The sequence below is a fragment of the Orcinus orca genome, chromosome 16 (assembly GCF_937001465.1).
Source record: "Orcinus orca chromosome 16, mOrcOrc1.1, whole genome shotgun sequence".
Lineage (NCBI taxonomy): Eukaryota > Metazoa > Chordata > Mammalia > Artiodactyla > Delphinidae > Orcinus > Orcinus orca.
In genome coordinates this window covers 80,436,729-80,452,001 of record NC_064574.1, presented here as the reverse complement: position 1 = coordinate 80,452,001, position 15,273 = coordinate 80,436,729, and positions in this window count along the sequence as shown.

Sequence of the window (15,273 nt, the reverse complement as noted above, 5' to 3'; positions counted from 1 at the left end):
TACTCAGCCCTATTAGAAACTGCCACATTTTAAAAATGTGGTTAGTCCATGGACGTTCCACTGACGCTCTCTTAGAGTTCCAGTGGCTCATACTCTCTCGGATACTTACATTGTTAGTCTTTAATTTTAGCCATTCTTGTGGGTGTGGCTTAATTTGCATCTCCTGATACGGCTAATGAGTTGACCCCTCCGCCTATGACTGTGGGCCATTTGGCATCTTTATTTTTAAAAATTTATTTATTATATTTTTATTTATTTTTGGCTGTGTTGGGTCTTTGTTGCTGCGCGCGGGCTTTCTCTAGTTGTGGTGAGCCCGGGAGGGGGGCTACTCTTCTTCGCGGCGCGCGGGCTTCTCATTGTGGCGGCTTCTCTTGTTGCGGAGCACAAGCTCTAGGCGCGCGGGCTTCAGTAGTTGTGGCTCGTGGGCTCTAGAGCACAGGCTCAGTAGTTGTGGAGTGTGGGCTTAGTTGCTTCGCGGCATGTGGGATCTTCCCGGACCAGGGATCGAACCCGTGTCCCCTGCGTTGGCAGGCGGGTTCTTAACCACTGTGCCACCAAGGAAGCACTTTTTTTTTTTAATTTCTTCACCGTCACTAAGATGTTTTTATTTTTTTAATTTATTTTTAAAATAAATTTATTTATTTATTTATGGCTGCATTGGGTCTTCCTTGCTGCGCGCGGGCTTTCTCTAGTTGCGGCGAGCGGGGGCTACTCTTCATTGTGATGCATGGGCTTCTCATTGCAGTGGCTTCTCTTGCTGTGGAGCACGGGCTCTAGGTGCGTGAGCTTCAGTAGTTGTGGCTCGCAGGCTCTAGAGCACAGGCTCAGTAGTTGTGGCGAACGGGCTTAGTTGCTCCACGGCATGTGGGATCTTCCCGGATCAGGGCTCAAACTCATGTCCCCTGCATTGGCAGGTGGATCATTTGGCATCTTATTTTGTGGTTTTATGTCTTCCAAGGACCTCTTCTACTCGGTGATAGGCCTCTTCATTCTCTTAATGATGTATTCTGATGAAAAGAAATTCTTAAATTTAATGTGATCCATTTTATCAAAGTTTTCTTTAATGTTAGTGCTTTTTGTGTCCTAAGAAACCTTTGTCTATTCTGAGGTCATGAAGGTAGGTTACCCATTTTTTCTAACACTGGTATTGTTGGAAATTCCCTGGAGATCCAGCGGTTAGGACTTGGAGCCTTCACTGCCGGGGCCTGGGTTTGATCCCTGGTCTGGGGAACTAAGATCCTGAAAGCCATACTGCACTGCAAAAAAAAAAGTTGGGTCCAATTGACCCAGCACCATTTATTGAAAAGTCCATCCTTTCTCTCCTGTACTCATATGTGCCTTTTTAATAAACCAGGTGAATGTGTAAGTGTGGGTCTCTTTGTCTATCTTTGCACCAATAATACAGTGTTTTAGTTACTGTAGTTTTATACTAGATCTCATTTCTGGTCCTAAACGTCTTCCACTTTTGTTCTATTTGTTCTAGATCGCCTTGGCTATTCTTGGACCTTTGCATTTTCATATATATTTTAGAATCAACTTGCAGATTTACATGCACACACACACAACATACACAAAGCCTTCTGAGATTTAAATGGGACTGCATTGAATTTATAGATCAAGTGGGAGACAGTTAACATCTATAATATAAGGCCTTCCAATCCATGAACATATCTTTCCGTTTATTTAGATCTTCTTTAATTTCTCTCAATGATGTTTTACAGTTTTCAGTAGATTTATTCCTAGATAATTTGATGCTTTTTGTGAATGATGTTATTGTCAATATATAGAAATATGGTTGACTTTCTTTTTAATTGAAGGCAAGCTTTTTATTTTATTTATTTATTTATTTGGCTGTGCTGGGTCTTAGTTGCTGTAGGCAGGATCTTTTTAGTTGCGGCATGGGGGATCTTTAGTTGTGGCGTGCAGCATGCGGGATCTTTAGCTGCATCGTGCACGACCTAGTTCCCTGACGAGGAATCAAAATCAGGCCCCCTGCATTGAGAGTGCAGAGTCTTAACTGCTGGACCACCAGGGAAGTCCCGGAATACGGTTGATATTTATAAACTGTCTTTGTATTCCATCAACCTTGCTAAATTAACTTAATAATTCCAATAATTCCTCTTTAGATTTCACTGGGGCAAAGATGCTTTGGGGTGTGATCCAGCCATGGTACAAGACCCAACAATCTTGAACTCTGGGCTGGATGTGGAGGTAGAGAGGCAGGAAGACAGACTTGGCCAGTTAGGTCAGCAGAGTTTTTAGGGCCATGGTGGGGTGAAGAAATCACAAACTTCACCCACGTCCAGCCATGGTCCAGGCACTGTTTTCACATCACGTTGAGAGTTGCCACCCCAGCCAGGGCACCTAGCCCAGCCCACCATGGGCTTATGGGAATGGAAGGCCTGGGTTCTGATTCTGGCCTTTAATCAACAAGCTGTGTGACCTTGAGTGCATTGCTGAACCTCTCTGAATCTCATCATCCTCACTCATAAAGGGAGGGACACACGCCAGGGTATTTCTGCCTCTCACCCTGTAGGTGACTGATTAACGTTAGTGAATTGGTTTCACTCACCAGTGTTGTCCCTTTTCCCCACGGGGGGTTTCTGAACATCGCTGGAAAGCTCTGTAGTCCAGGGGCTGCTGGTGTCGGGGTGGAGGTGGCCAGCTACCCGTGTGCTCTGAGCAGTTTCAGCGCAGCTGGTCCTCTGGGGATTTGGGTTTCTACAGCGGTGACACCCATGCAAGGCTGCCCCTCTCCAAGAAGAAACTCCAATTACTTTTCAATAAAAACTCTTGGCAGAAGTTCTTGAAAAAATATCTGGCTTTCTCTGTGATCCGTGATAGAGAAAAAGATGGAATTTAATTATTCTGTCCTGTCCATTAGCCCCACGGCTGGGCCTGGCAAGCAGTCACAGCTCCATCCAACCAGCAGGCTCCCGACCCCCGATGGGCTCCGTTGCTCTGGCATGTGTGGAGGAGCACAGGGGGGCCCAGGGTAGGGCCCCCACCTTTGGCCTGGCCTTGTCCTTTCCACGCTTCCTTCTGGGGTATGTGTCTTAGAAAAATCCGATCTGTCTGCAAGTACCTGGACAAGCGGTTCTCTACAAGTTAACTGGAAAGGTGGCTTCCCAGGCCCAGGGAAGGTTTTTTTTTTTAATTAATTAATTAATTATTTTTGGCTGCGTTGGGTCTTCGTTGCTGGGCACGGGCTTTCTCTAGTTGTGGCGAGCGGGGGCTACTCTTTGTTGCGGTGCGCGGGCTTCTCATTGCGGTGGCTTCTCTTGTTGTGGAGCACGGGCTCTAGGCGTGCGGGCTTCAGTAGTTGTGGCTCGCGGGCTCTAGAGCACGGGCTTAGTAGTTGTGGCGCACGGGCTTAGCTGCTCCACGGCATGTGGGATCTTCCTGGAGCAGGGCTCGAACCCGTGTCCCCTGCATTGGCAGGCAGATTCTTAACCACTGTGCCACCAGGGAAGCCCCCCAGGGAAGGTATTCTACAAAATTCCTACCAGGTCCTCGCTGCTACCCACGGAGCTAGGCTCAGAGCAGCAGAGGGCACTTAAGAGCTGCAGGCTGAACTGGAAACACCAGGACTGGAAGAATCTGGAACGATCATGTCTTGGTGGCACTATCTCTGGAGCTCCAGCCTGCAGCTGGCTTGTTTCCTGCCGGCTCACAAATAGATACAATTTTGTATATTTTCCACACAGCATCATAAGCACGTTTCATGCTTTCACCCAGTTAAAAGTTTAAATTACATTACGTATATTAAATATATACATTGTTTTAAAAAGGCCAGTAGCTCTTCAAGGCTTACCATGAGAAAGGAGAGTCCCCTGTACCCCTCTTTACCCCCAATTTTCATTCCCTAGAGTCAGGCTTTTGGCGGTGGGGGGGAGCTTACCTCCATAGCTCTTGTCACATTAGGGAAACAGATCACTCAGGACCTCCTTATTCCTGTGGTGCCCTGTGTGCACCCATGGCCAGTCTAGCTGCCCTGCCCTACCCCTGTCTCCGCAGTATCTTACCCTGTTGACCTCCTTGGAGGTTTTTTCCCCTAGGAGTCTTGACTAGGGTCAAAGGTCTCCCGGGGGATTATAGGGGTCTCTTCCAGCTGGGCCCCGTTGGGTTGGCTGCAGGTGACATCCACCCTGCGTATGTCCCGTACCTGCAGACCATTTCAGAGACCTCTCAGAGGGAGCTGGGCCTCTGGGGACAGGACCATCCAAGTGCCCTGGCTGCACCTGTCAGGGTCTCATGGCCCAAGCAGGAAAGGGATGGGTGAGGTAAGCAGAAGCTGGAGGCACAAAGGTGGGATGCCCTGGGAGGAGGAACAGAAAGAGAGAGGCAGAGAGGGCAGCCGGCCGGCAAGGGCAGGAGCAAAGAGTCCAGGAGCCTGAGGCCCCTGGAGCTGAGCAATGTAAACCCCTTTTACAGATGGGGAAACTGAGGTGCAGAGAGAAAGAGGGCCTCACAAGCCACACAGTGAGTTAGTGGCCTCTGTAGTGCTCTCTCTACTGACCATGCCAAGCAGTCAGTTTCTCTCTCTCTTACACACACACACACACGCACACACACACCAGTTCACCTGGCACATCCACCCTTCTGATATATTGGCAGAAAATTCCCAACACAGGTTCTGCCGCTGTGTCCTCAAAACGAGGAAACACTCGTGGGCCTGTGTGTGCTGGGAACGTGGGAATCCTCAGAATCCCAGAGAGGTAGAGTCTGCGTCCTTGGGGAGGGGGAACCGGCCCAGAGCCAGGCGGCAGGGCCTCGGCCAGTCACACAGCCAGGATTGTCCCCACCAGGCCCATCTCCGTATTTCCACCGCTCCGAGGAATAGTTAGAGAAAGTCAAATGCATAATTTAATTGCTGTCGATGACAGAATGCCAGGGGAACCATAAAACCTGTCCAGTCTCAGAGCGCCTGCCCGGGCAGGTGGCACAGGGAGGCTGGGCTGGCAGCCTCGCCCCTGCCCGCTGGCTGGGCCTCTCTGCGGCTGGGGAGCTGGACCCCCTGTGCCTGCTGACAGCCAAGCCGCTCCCCACAGGCCAAGCAGGGTGCCCGGTGCCAGAGCAAACTAGGTCCGGGCCCAGCACACTTTCCAGAAATAGGTTTCTGCGAGAGCCCAAGGCGCACCCCTTCCTCTGCTGGCCTTGCCCCCTGCAGCGAGTGCTATTTGTTGCCTCACACCCTGGAAATGTGTTCACAGCCTCTAAATGCCTCAGGAATGTTCACTGGGTGGGGCTGGGGCTCTGACTGACACCTCACCCGTGGCCATCCTGCCCCCCCCTTCCTGCTGGGCCCCGGGGTGGGGCGGTGCCCTCCTGTGTGTGGAGGGGACAGCTGAGGCTCAGACAGGAAAGTTCTCCAGGCCAGCCCTCCTCCAGAGTCGGCGCCTGTTCTCCCATGAGATGCTCTCGGGCCTTTGCTGCGAAGGCAGGCACCCCATCCATGCTGCCCTGCCACCCACCCGTCAGGATCAGCACGGGGTCACCAAGGGGCCCACGGGGAGCCACGGTGCCTCCAGGTGGATGGAGGGATGGTTGGGGATGGGTAGCGTCCGGGGGTGAAGGGAGGGGTGGGGGATGGATGAATGGGAAGGTGGGTGGGTGGAAAGTAAGGTGGAGGGTGGAGGGTAGGGTGGGTGGAATGGAACCCTGTTTGTTTTGATGTCTGTCTTTCCCATGAAGGGCCTCCTTCAGAGGCACAGGAATCCTGGACCATCTGTATTTAGGAGGGAGGCACTAAGAGCCCCCTGGGACTCTTTCCATGTGTTTTGGCCTTGTTGACTGGAGGCCATTGTACAGGAGGTGGGGGGGGGCCGGGGAAGGGGACTTCCCTAGGTATCAGTGCCTGTGGGCCTTTCCCCTTGGGTGGGTCGCTGAGCCCAGAGAGGACCCTCTCCTTTCCCTGATCTCCAAGCCCTCCTGTGTCCGCGAGCCTGGGACTCGGCCCCCGGCTGCCTTTCACTGCGAAGTCTCCTCTGCCCATCTCTCTGCTTTGTGGTTTGTACCTTTTTCTCCCTTCACCATCCCTTTCCTGGGAGGAACTAGAGGGAAACATGTGTGTTCAATTCCCCATGTTTAACCAGAAAACCGCCTCCTTTCTCGCTGATCCTTTGTGAAGTCCTGCCCCGTCCCCGAGTCAGACAACTGTATACATTCTTCTGGTTGTTTTAAAGTTTCAGTGTTTACGCCTCAGTCTTTAATCTCTTTTATGTATCGGGGTTCCTGACAAGGTTTTATTGGGGGAGAAAGAGTTCTGTTCCTAAAAAAGGCTTATAAACCACTGACTGGGCCGAGCCCAGGGTAGATGGGGAGGGAGATGAGGGTGAGGGGACCCCTGCCAGCCCACATAAAGCCAGGTAGGGCTGGTGAGCAGAAAGTGGAGGCTGTCAGCACCCCTGGCCCCAAGGCTGGGCGCCCCTGGGGAGGACACGGCCTGAATCACCTGTTCCCATGGTCCTAACGTCCTGGTGTCTCCTCACATCTCTCACAGAGCACTCATTATTTTAAAATAGGGACATTTACAAGGTGGTTTGCATTCAGCGACAAAGATGGGGGACAGACAAGGCTGATGATGGGGGGCCGGGGGCCTCGCTGTGGCCAAGGGGCCTCTGAACACCAAGTGGGACCTGCCGAGTTACCCTAATAGCTCTCGTGTGTCTGTTTAACCAGAATGGGGTTCCTGTAGGGTCAGGCTTTGAACTGAGGGAGGAATCTAAGCATCTCTTGACTTCTAGAGCAATAAAAGCTCCTTAGAACAGCTTTGAACCATCTATTTCCTCATTAAAGAGCTCTGGGTCTCTGGGGGAGACAGACATAAATAGATGATTACAGCCCAGGGAGATGTATGCCTGGGAGGTTAACAGTTACTGGTCTCCTAATTGGCCTTCGGCTCCCAGGCCCTCCCACTCCCACCCATGGGACACTTCCGCTGCCAGAGTGAGCTTTTAAAAATGCAAATCTGACCTTGGCTTTCACCCCCTCCAACAGCAGCCCATTGGCCTCAGGATACTGCCAAGCTCTTCCCCCCAGGCCTCCTGTGTCAGGGCCCAGCCCACTGCTCCAGCCTTGGTGGCCCGCAGGTGTGCTCGGATAGGCCAGGCTGCTGGCAGACGCTCCCCTGTTCTGTTCTCCTTGGGGCCTCAGCCCTTATTCTTCCTTCTGCTGAACCTGACCAGTCATTGTGCATCCCTCAGGCCTCACCTTAGATGCCACTGCCTCCAAGAAGCCCTCCTGGACCACTGCCCACCCCAGATGGGCTTTGACATCCCCGATGACGCTCTTTTGCACGTTCTGTTCTTCTAGCCCTTACCAGCCTGTCTATTTGCCTGTGTCCTTCCCCAGACTGCAGTTCTCACAGTCAGGGAGCGTGTCTCATTTACTATCCATTCAGCAACTATCAGATATTTTTTGAGCCTCTATTTTGTGCCAGGCACTGAAATGCATGAACAAACAAAATAGACAAAGACTCCGCCCATACGGCACCCACAGACTGAGAAGGCAACCCAGGTACTGGCTCAGACAATTCACTGAGTAAACAGACAGTACTCTGTGCTGTGGATGCCCAGAAAGGAGGGTCAGGGGTCAGGCAGACTGCATGGAGGAGGGGGCGCTAAGGATAAGGAGGCTCTGAAGGATGGTAGGAGTTTTGCTGGCAACAGCTCAGAGATTTCCCTGCCTGCCTGACCAGAGGCTATCCTTGTGGCTGGGCTGCTGTCTCCCCAGGATCTACTCCACTCTCACCTCTTCTCTTTCAGAATGCATGAACTGTACCCGGCTCAGTGACATGAGTGACCGGCTGACCACGCTGGAAGCCAAGGTCAGATGGTCTGGGGATAATGGGCCTAGGGAGCTGGCTGGGGAGGGGCTTGCATCAGCCCCAGGGAGCCCAGCAGGACTAAGCAGCCTGGTCCTGAGGGATGGGCGCTGTTTGGGGCTTCAGTGGCCCGGCGTAACCTTCTCTGGGCCGGGCCAGTCTCCTGGGGTTGGGGAAGGGAGTGGGGTGAGCAAGAAAGCTGAGGGTCCCAGGTGTGAGGGACGCTGGGGAAGATGCTGGGATGTACTTCTGGTACCCGAGACTTTAGAAAAGGTCGGGTCCCCAGGCTGGCTGGCCTGACGGACATTTTCCAGGCACCTGAAACCAGGCTGACAGCCTGCTCTGGCCCAGGCCCAGTACACTCACTAGGGTGTTAAAAGTCACAGCTCTGGGGGAGGACTGGAACCGTGCCAGCTGTCCCCTGCCCACTTAGCCCTCACCTATGCCCTCCCGCCGTGAGCAATTCCTCCCCTGGTCCTCCCACCCTGACACCTCCCTCTGCCTAGAGAGGCTGTACCACGACCATGGCCAAGGCCACGGCAGCGGGCTGGGGGTGGGGCTTACTCTCTGGCCCTGAGGGTGAGGGTCATGACCCCTCTGTAGACCTCAGGGGACTACAGAGGTGGGGGGGTCAGGCTGTCCCAGTAATTGCTCTGCCTTGGCAGGTCCCTTCCTAGCTCTGGGCCTCAGTCTGCTGCCCTGTAAAATGGAAATCGAAGGAGACATTTCCTGGCCCCTCACTGGGTCCTTCTGAGGCTGGTGGACAGGGGTGAGCTCAGGTGGCTCCTGGGTGGGGGAGCAGGAGAGGTAGCTCGAGACGGGTGTGCAGAGAGGTGGCTGCCACTGCGTTTCTTCTGGATCCCCAGGTAGGGGGTGGGAGACTCCTGTCTCAGCTCCTGTGTCTTATCTGGATCACCTTCCAGCTGCCCACCTGCCTGCTCTATGCCCAAGTGTCCCCTGGAGGAACTGGGCCCCTGGGAGCTTCGTCAGCCCGGTCAGAGGGCCCTGAGAGGCGGCAGCCTGCAGAGGGAGGGGGACACAAGCCAGGCTAGCAGCCAGGACAGCCCCGCAGCCTCAGGGGCTGTGCTGAGGCCAGGTGAGCCCGCAGGGGTCAGAGAGAGCACGGAGCTGGGCTCAGGGGCTGGGGTCAGGTGGGCGAAGGCAGGACCAGGCAGGCAGACCCCAGATGGGGAGTCAGAACCCAGGCAGCTGGCATAAGAGAGCAGAAACTCTGAGGCCTGGACACTGCAACTTCTGCTTCTGCAGACAAGAAACCTGTTTTGGCATCAGAAGGGATGTGTTCAGAAACCCAGCCACTGGCAGCTTACTCCTTACCATTTATCGTTAGTTCACTAGGAAGTCCAGAAGTTAGTGTCTCAGGATTGGTTTGGTGGCTCAAGAACCCAGACTCTTCACACAGCCTTCCTCTCCACCTCCTTAGTGAATTGGCTTTTGGTCTCATGGTCAGTGCCTCATGGTTACAAAGTGGCTGCTGCAGCTCAAGGCCTCACATCCTTATACCTTGTTCAAAGGCAGGAAGTAGTGGGGGGAAGTAAAGCACCCCAACAGATTCATTATGTGTCATTGGCCAGCACTGGGCTATATGCCCACCTCCTAGTTGCAAGGGAGCTGGGAAAATGAGTAATTGGCCACTCATGATTCCTCCTCTGGGGCACACCCGCAGGCACACAGTAGGGGGCTCTGGAGCCAGGGAAGAGGAGGAGGTTGGAGGCCAGGCGACCACAAGGGACTGTTCCATTTACACTCCGCACGGTGCCCGAGTTGCCAAAGGACCCAGACCTAGGAGCTCGTCTAGATTCCTGCCACCCTCTTTTCCTGGGACAGGCTGGAATGGCTGTTGGGCGATGGTGGGGTGGAAGGCCAGCAGACAAAGTTTCCTGCCTTCCTTCCTCTCCTGCCCCTCAGTTTACACTCTGACTCCAAGGACCAGACTGAGTGGGAGGCAGCCCGAGGGCGTTTCCCTGAGTGAGGGTCACAGGAGCCTCGGAACTCGGCTGCTCTCCAGTGCAGGAGGGCGGTGTCCTGGCCAATCAGGCAGGCCGCCATGACGTCATCAGAGCCACTGCCTCCGAGGCTGGCCAAGGTCTGGTTTTCTTGGGCTAAGTCCCCACGCCCACTGCTGCCCGCCCTGGTGTGCTCATGCCTGGCAGGAATGGGGTCAGTTTCTCTGGGAGGTTGGCCATGGCCAGGCCAGGAGGACTTGGACTCTGGTGGGGGCTGATTCTAACTTGACCGTGGCCAGGGCTTCTCTGCCTGGGTCCGTGGGCTCTGTGGGCCTTGGTGTCTGCGTGGGAAGTGCCCCAGGAAAAAGTGAGCCGGGTGTCTGGTGCAGGGCTAAGGCTGCAGGTGGCAGGTCCCCTTGGGAGCTGGGCCTGACCCCCTCCTTGATCTTTCCAAGCTGCTCCAAACCCCCTTCTGCTCCTGGCTACTCCCTGTTAAATATTTCCATCTGGAGGTTCCCCCGAGACACTGCATCTCAACTCACCCCTGGACTGATCACCTTCACCCCCAGACCTGCCCTTTCCTGCGCCCCTGTTTGACTGGAGGCAATCCCACCATCTCCAGAGCCAGGCCAGAAACAAGGGAGCTACCCCTGCCTTCGCCCACCCTCCTGCCTCCAAGCCCTGGGGCACCAGGTACTGACAGTTCTCCCCGCCTCCATCCTCACACCCACAGCTCTGGGTCCCATATCATGGGCACCGACAGACAAGTCTCCTTCCCCTGCTGCCCAGCTCCTCCACTTGGCCGTGGCCGGTCAGCTTCCCAGTGGACAGTCAGTAGTTGGGACAGGAATTGTAACCCTCCCTTCCTAGAGGGGGTTCCAGGGCTCAGGAGACGGAGTTCCACCCCTGAGCTGCTGTGTGATCTGAGCCAGCCGCTCCCCTTCTCTGTGCCTCTGTGAAGCTCCACTGAGGCCAAGGTTGTGGCCCGGCTGTGGGGAGGTGGGTGAGGCACCACATGGGGCCCTGGCCCCACCACCTACTTGCTGGGTGACCTTGGGCAAGTCACTTGCAGTCTCTGAGCCTCTATTTCCACCTCACCTGTGATGGGGCTGCAGTGGCCCTTCCTGCCTCATGAGCCCTTGTGAGGACCAGAAAGGAGAGGGGCTGAGAGACAGGGGCCCTGGGAGTCACCAGAGCCTCAAGGGTCAGGAACCCACCCACCCAACACAGACGGGGACCTGAGATCTGATGCAGGGGTGCCACTTTGTTCCCAAGAGTCCTCAGAGACTCTGTCACCCAGGCCCCGGAACACTGCAGAACTGGTGGGAGGGGGCGCTCAGAGGGACCCTTTCTGCACAGCCACAAAGCCTCAGCCCAGCCAGCCAGGCCTGGGTGCTGGGAAGGCCGCCGTTTGTTCCTGTGACCCGCCCCCCCCGCCACCATCCCAGCATCAGCAGGACTAACCGGGTTGCCCATGTGCTGAGCGCTCCCGATCTCCCGGGGCCCTGCAGGGTCAGTGTTATCACCCCCATTTTGCTGATGGGAAAACTGAGGCCCACAGAGGTCACAATGCTTGCACAAGGTCACACAGTGGTCACCTAGTAGGAGAGCAGGGATTCAAACCAGCCTGGCTGGTAGCAGGGCCTCAGCTTCCCCCATCACATGGCACTTAACCTGTGCTGGGCTCTGGGGACCCAGAGCAAGGAGGGCGCCCCCTCCCCAGGTGGTCCCTACTCCTGAGGGCGGGGCTGGTGGCATTGCTCCCACCGCCGCCCTGGCTGTGGGCACAAAGTGATTGTACAGGAGCTGAGGGGACACACAGGAGGGGAGGCCCCCCTTCTGCCCAGAGGGTCAGACAGACACAGGGAGGAGGGGACAGCTCACTGGATCTCAGAATCTTCCGGGGGTCGGGGTTGTGGGCAGGGCTGGTGGAGGGCCCTGCAGGAGCTTGGGCTTGGAGGTGGGGTGGTCTTGGGCTTGAGGGGCACTGGGAGAGTTCAGGGCAGCTGGAGCAGAGCGGGTGGAAGAGACGCAGGTGAGGCCAAGGCGGGCGCCTGTGTACGAAGTGTGTGGAGATATGGGCGGTGTTTAGGGGGTTTGCTTTGCAGGAGGTCCTCATGCACTGCTGTTGATTGTGGGGACCGGGGGCTGCAGGAGAGGGAGGGGGCAGGCGGAGGTGGGGGAGGCAGAGGGCTGTTGCAGAGCCTGAGGCCACAGGCCTGGGGAGCGGGGACATGACAGGCCGAGCGAGGGCCACAGGCAGGCGGAGGGGCACTGGAAGAGGCCTGGGGGCCCATTAGGCCCTCCGGGAAGTATGGACTCCCGCGTTGGGGTGGGCGTGGGGTGGGGTATAGGCCGGGGGACTTCAGTTTGGATGCCTTCAGGCAGCAAAACCTGCGGGATTAGACACCAGTGATTCTAATGGGGGGGCGGGGGCGCCTGGGGGGCGGCGGGGGTGTGCCCAGCTCCATACTCAGAACACTTTCATCTCACACGCTGAGCTGGAGACTCCAGCAGGACGCGGGATTCGGGTTTCTAAGAGCTGGAGGGGACGTGAGACACTGGGCTTCTTCCTTCCTGTCTGGCAGATCGGCACAGGAAGCCGGGCTCCATCTGATATGGCCCGGGAACCCCAGGGCCGCCTCTGCTGGGTTGGGGGGGGTCTACTGTGTGTTAGCATCTGCCTGCCTGCCCTGTGCAGATCCCGGGCACGCAGCGCCCCCTGCTAGCCTCTCTGGGGACAGCAGGGCCTCTCTGAGGCCTCCTGGCTCCCAGTTCACGTGAACTGAGGCCCTGGGTCCTTTTGGTTCTTGACCGCTGCTTTCCTCCAGGGGAGAGGACAGTTGCTTTCCAGGCTGGCCCTGAGTGACCACGGCCACTTCTGTTTCTCTGGAGCTCCTGTTATATATGCATCAAGCTGGACCCATTTATTTATTCTTCCTCCTTCTTTTCTTTCTTCTTCTTTTTTTCTTTCCTTTCCTTTCCCCTTCCCTTTCTTGCCCTCTGCCCCTCCCTCCCTCCCTCCCTCCATCCATCCGTTCATCCACAAACATTCCCTGACTGCGTTGTTTGTGCCCTGAGCCAGGCAGTGTGGGGACAGGCGGGCCCAGTCCCTCCCTTGAGAGGAGCCGGTGAAGTGGAGGTGACCGTGGTCGTTATTCCAACAGCCAGTGTCTAATCTCAGTGACAGCCGCTCTAGGAGAAAAGTACGGTGACTCTGAACGTGTCCAAAGGGGACCTGCCTGAGCCCAAGGGTCAGGAGGGCTTCCTGAATGGGAAGGGGAGGGGGGCAGGGGTGGGAGAACATTCCAGCGAGGGGACTGGTGGTCCCAAGAGCAGCGGGCAGCTGCTTGTCTCCTGGGGCACACGTTCCCATTCACATGTGTCCCCGGCCTGGCCTGGGCCTGACCTTCTGCCCTTTTCCGGCCCAGGTTCTCCTTCTGGAAGCAGCAGAGCGGCCCTTAGGCCCAGACAATGACCTGCCGACCCCCCAGAGCACCCCACCGCCCTGGAACGAGGATTTCCTCCCTGACGCCCTCCCTCTCGCCCACCCCGGGCCCCAAAGAAGAAGGCCCACGGGCCCGGCCGGTGAGTGAGGCCTACAGGGGAGGCATGGCCTCCCAGGGCCTGCACAAGGAGGTCATACATGCCCACGTGGCATTTTGAAAAACTGAGCTAATGTTTAAAACCTGGGGGGATTTCACATAAAAACCAGGATTTCTCACTTCTCTTAGAAAAATGGAAGATCTGGCCATTGGGGTTGGCTGTCTCTTAACAGAAACAATTGGCTGGGACTTCCCTGGTGGTCCAGTGGTTAAGACTCCACACTTCCAATGCAAGGGGCACGGGTTTGATCCCTGGTCAGGGAACCAAGATCCCACATGCCGTGTGGTTTGGCCAAAAATATATATTAAAAAAAAATTAAAAAAAGAGAAACAATTGGCTGCAGCTAAGTCACAGCTGTCCCTGCAGATCCCGTTCAAGGTCTGCAGTTTGCCGCAGTCCTCACCATTCCTTATTGCCTCACAGTCCAGCTACTGTGCTCACTGACTTCCCTGCTGCCCCTTAGCATCTGCACTTAGGCCCCCAGCCCAGCTCCATCCAATTTTACAGCAGCCCCTGCCTGTATACCACCAGGGACGGGCAGCTTACTGACTGCCCCCCTTCTGGGGGATCCTCTCTGAACTCTCTGACCCAAGTTGGAAGACATCCTCTCACCTGTTGTTTTCACCCTTCCCACCACACTTTGAAGTCAGAGGTAAACGTTTTCTCTCTGCAGTTTCTATCCATTGGTTTGGGCTCTGCTCCCTGGGACTGCAGAAAGTAATAATAACTGTAATACTGGTAGTCAGCATTGTTGAATGCCTGCCACGTGCCAGGAGAAGCGCTGGGGCTTTACCCTGGGCGGTGAGCTGGCACTGTCTGTGTGGCTGAACTCAAGGGCTTAAGGCTGAGGTCTCGTCTGACTGGTCAGTATCCGTGCTGTGCCAGTTATTAAATATTTTTATATCACCCTAGTCTGTACAGATATCATTGCTAATCATTCCAGTAAACTCGTAAAGCTCAGGTTACAGAGGAGAGAACTGAGGCTCAGAAAAGTGACCCCTGGGGTCACCCAGCGATCCAGGGCCATTTTGACTCAGTGATTCTCGGACCCACTGGAGCCCTTTGCAGGTGACACCTTCCCTCCTCCTGTCCCCAGGTTGACCCCCCAGCTTCTTAGCACTCCTGCCCAGACTCAGCTCTGAGCGCACGCTCCATCCCCTTCCCTGCCTGTAGACCCCCAGCAGTGGGAGAGTTGCCTCCAGTGGCCAGTCCGGGGGCCAGGGAAGCATCAGATATTCTGTAGTCTCTGGAGGCTGGGAGGGTGTAGGGGTGAGCTTAGGCCTGCTATGAGAGGAGGGGGCATCTCACTTTGGGCCCCCCCCCGCCCCCCCGCACCTCTCTAGCCACTCTCCCCAAAGTCTCATTTCCAGAGGGCTGCCCCATGCTCATCTTCAGATCCTTCTTCTTGGACTGAGGAGGGAGCGGGGGCTGGGGGGAAGGGGGGGCTTCTCATCCCCTGGAGGACCCAGGCCCCAACACCCCCTGGAGGGGAGGGAGGAAGCTGGAATGGGTTCCAGGTCTCCTGGGGCACCTTTCTTCTTACCGGGACTGCAGTTCCCAAGAATGGCCACCAGGTGGAGCACAAACCCTACAAATGCTGACACCTGGGTGAACCCTGGAATCCTCGCGAGCAGGTGGGAATCTCTCTGGAAACCGGCAGCTCCAGGGCCTCCATCAGTTCAGCAGGCATTTTTGAGCATTCTCCCCAGGCCCAGGGCTTCCAGAGGGAGAGAAGGGGCTGTCCCCAGGCCACACAGGGGGACTCTGGCCTCTCCATCTACTCTTGCCCACCCGTGGGGCCTGGAGATCGTGAAGCTGGGCAGGCATGTCCTTCAGGGCTTCCTGGGGTCTCTAAGGAGGCCTCATTGGGAAGCTCTT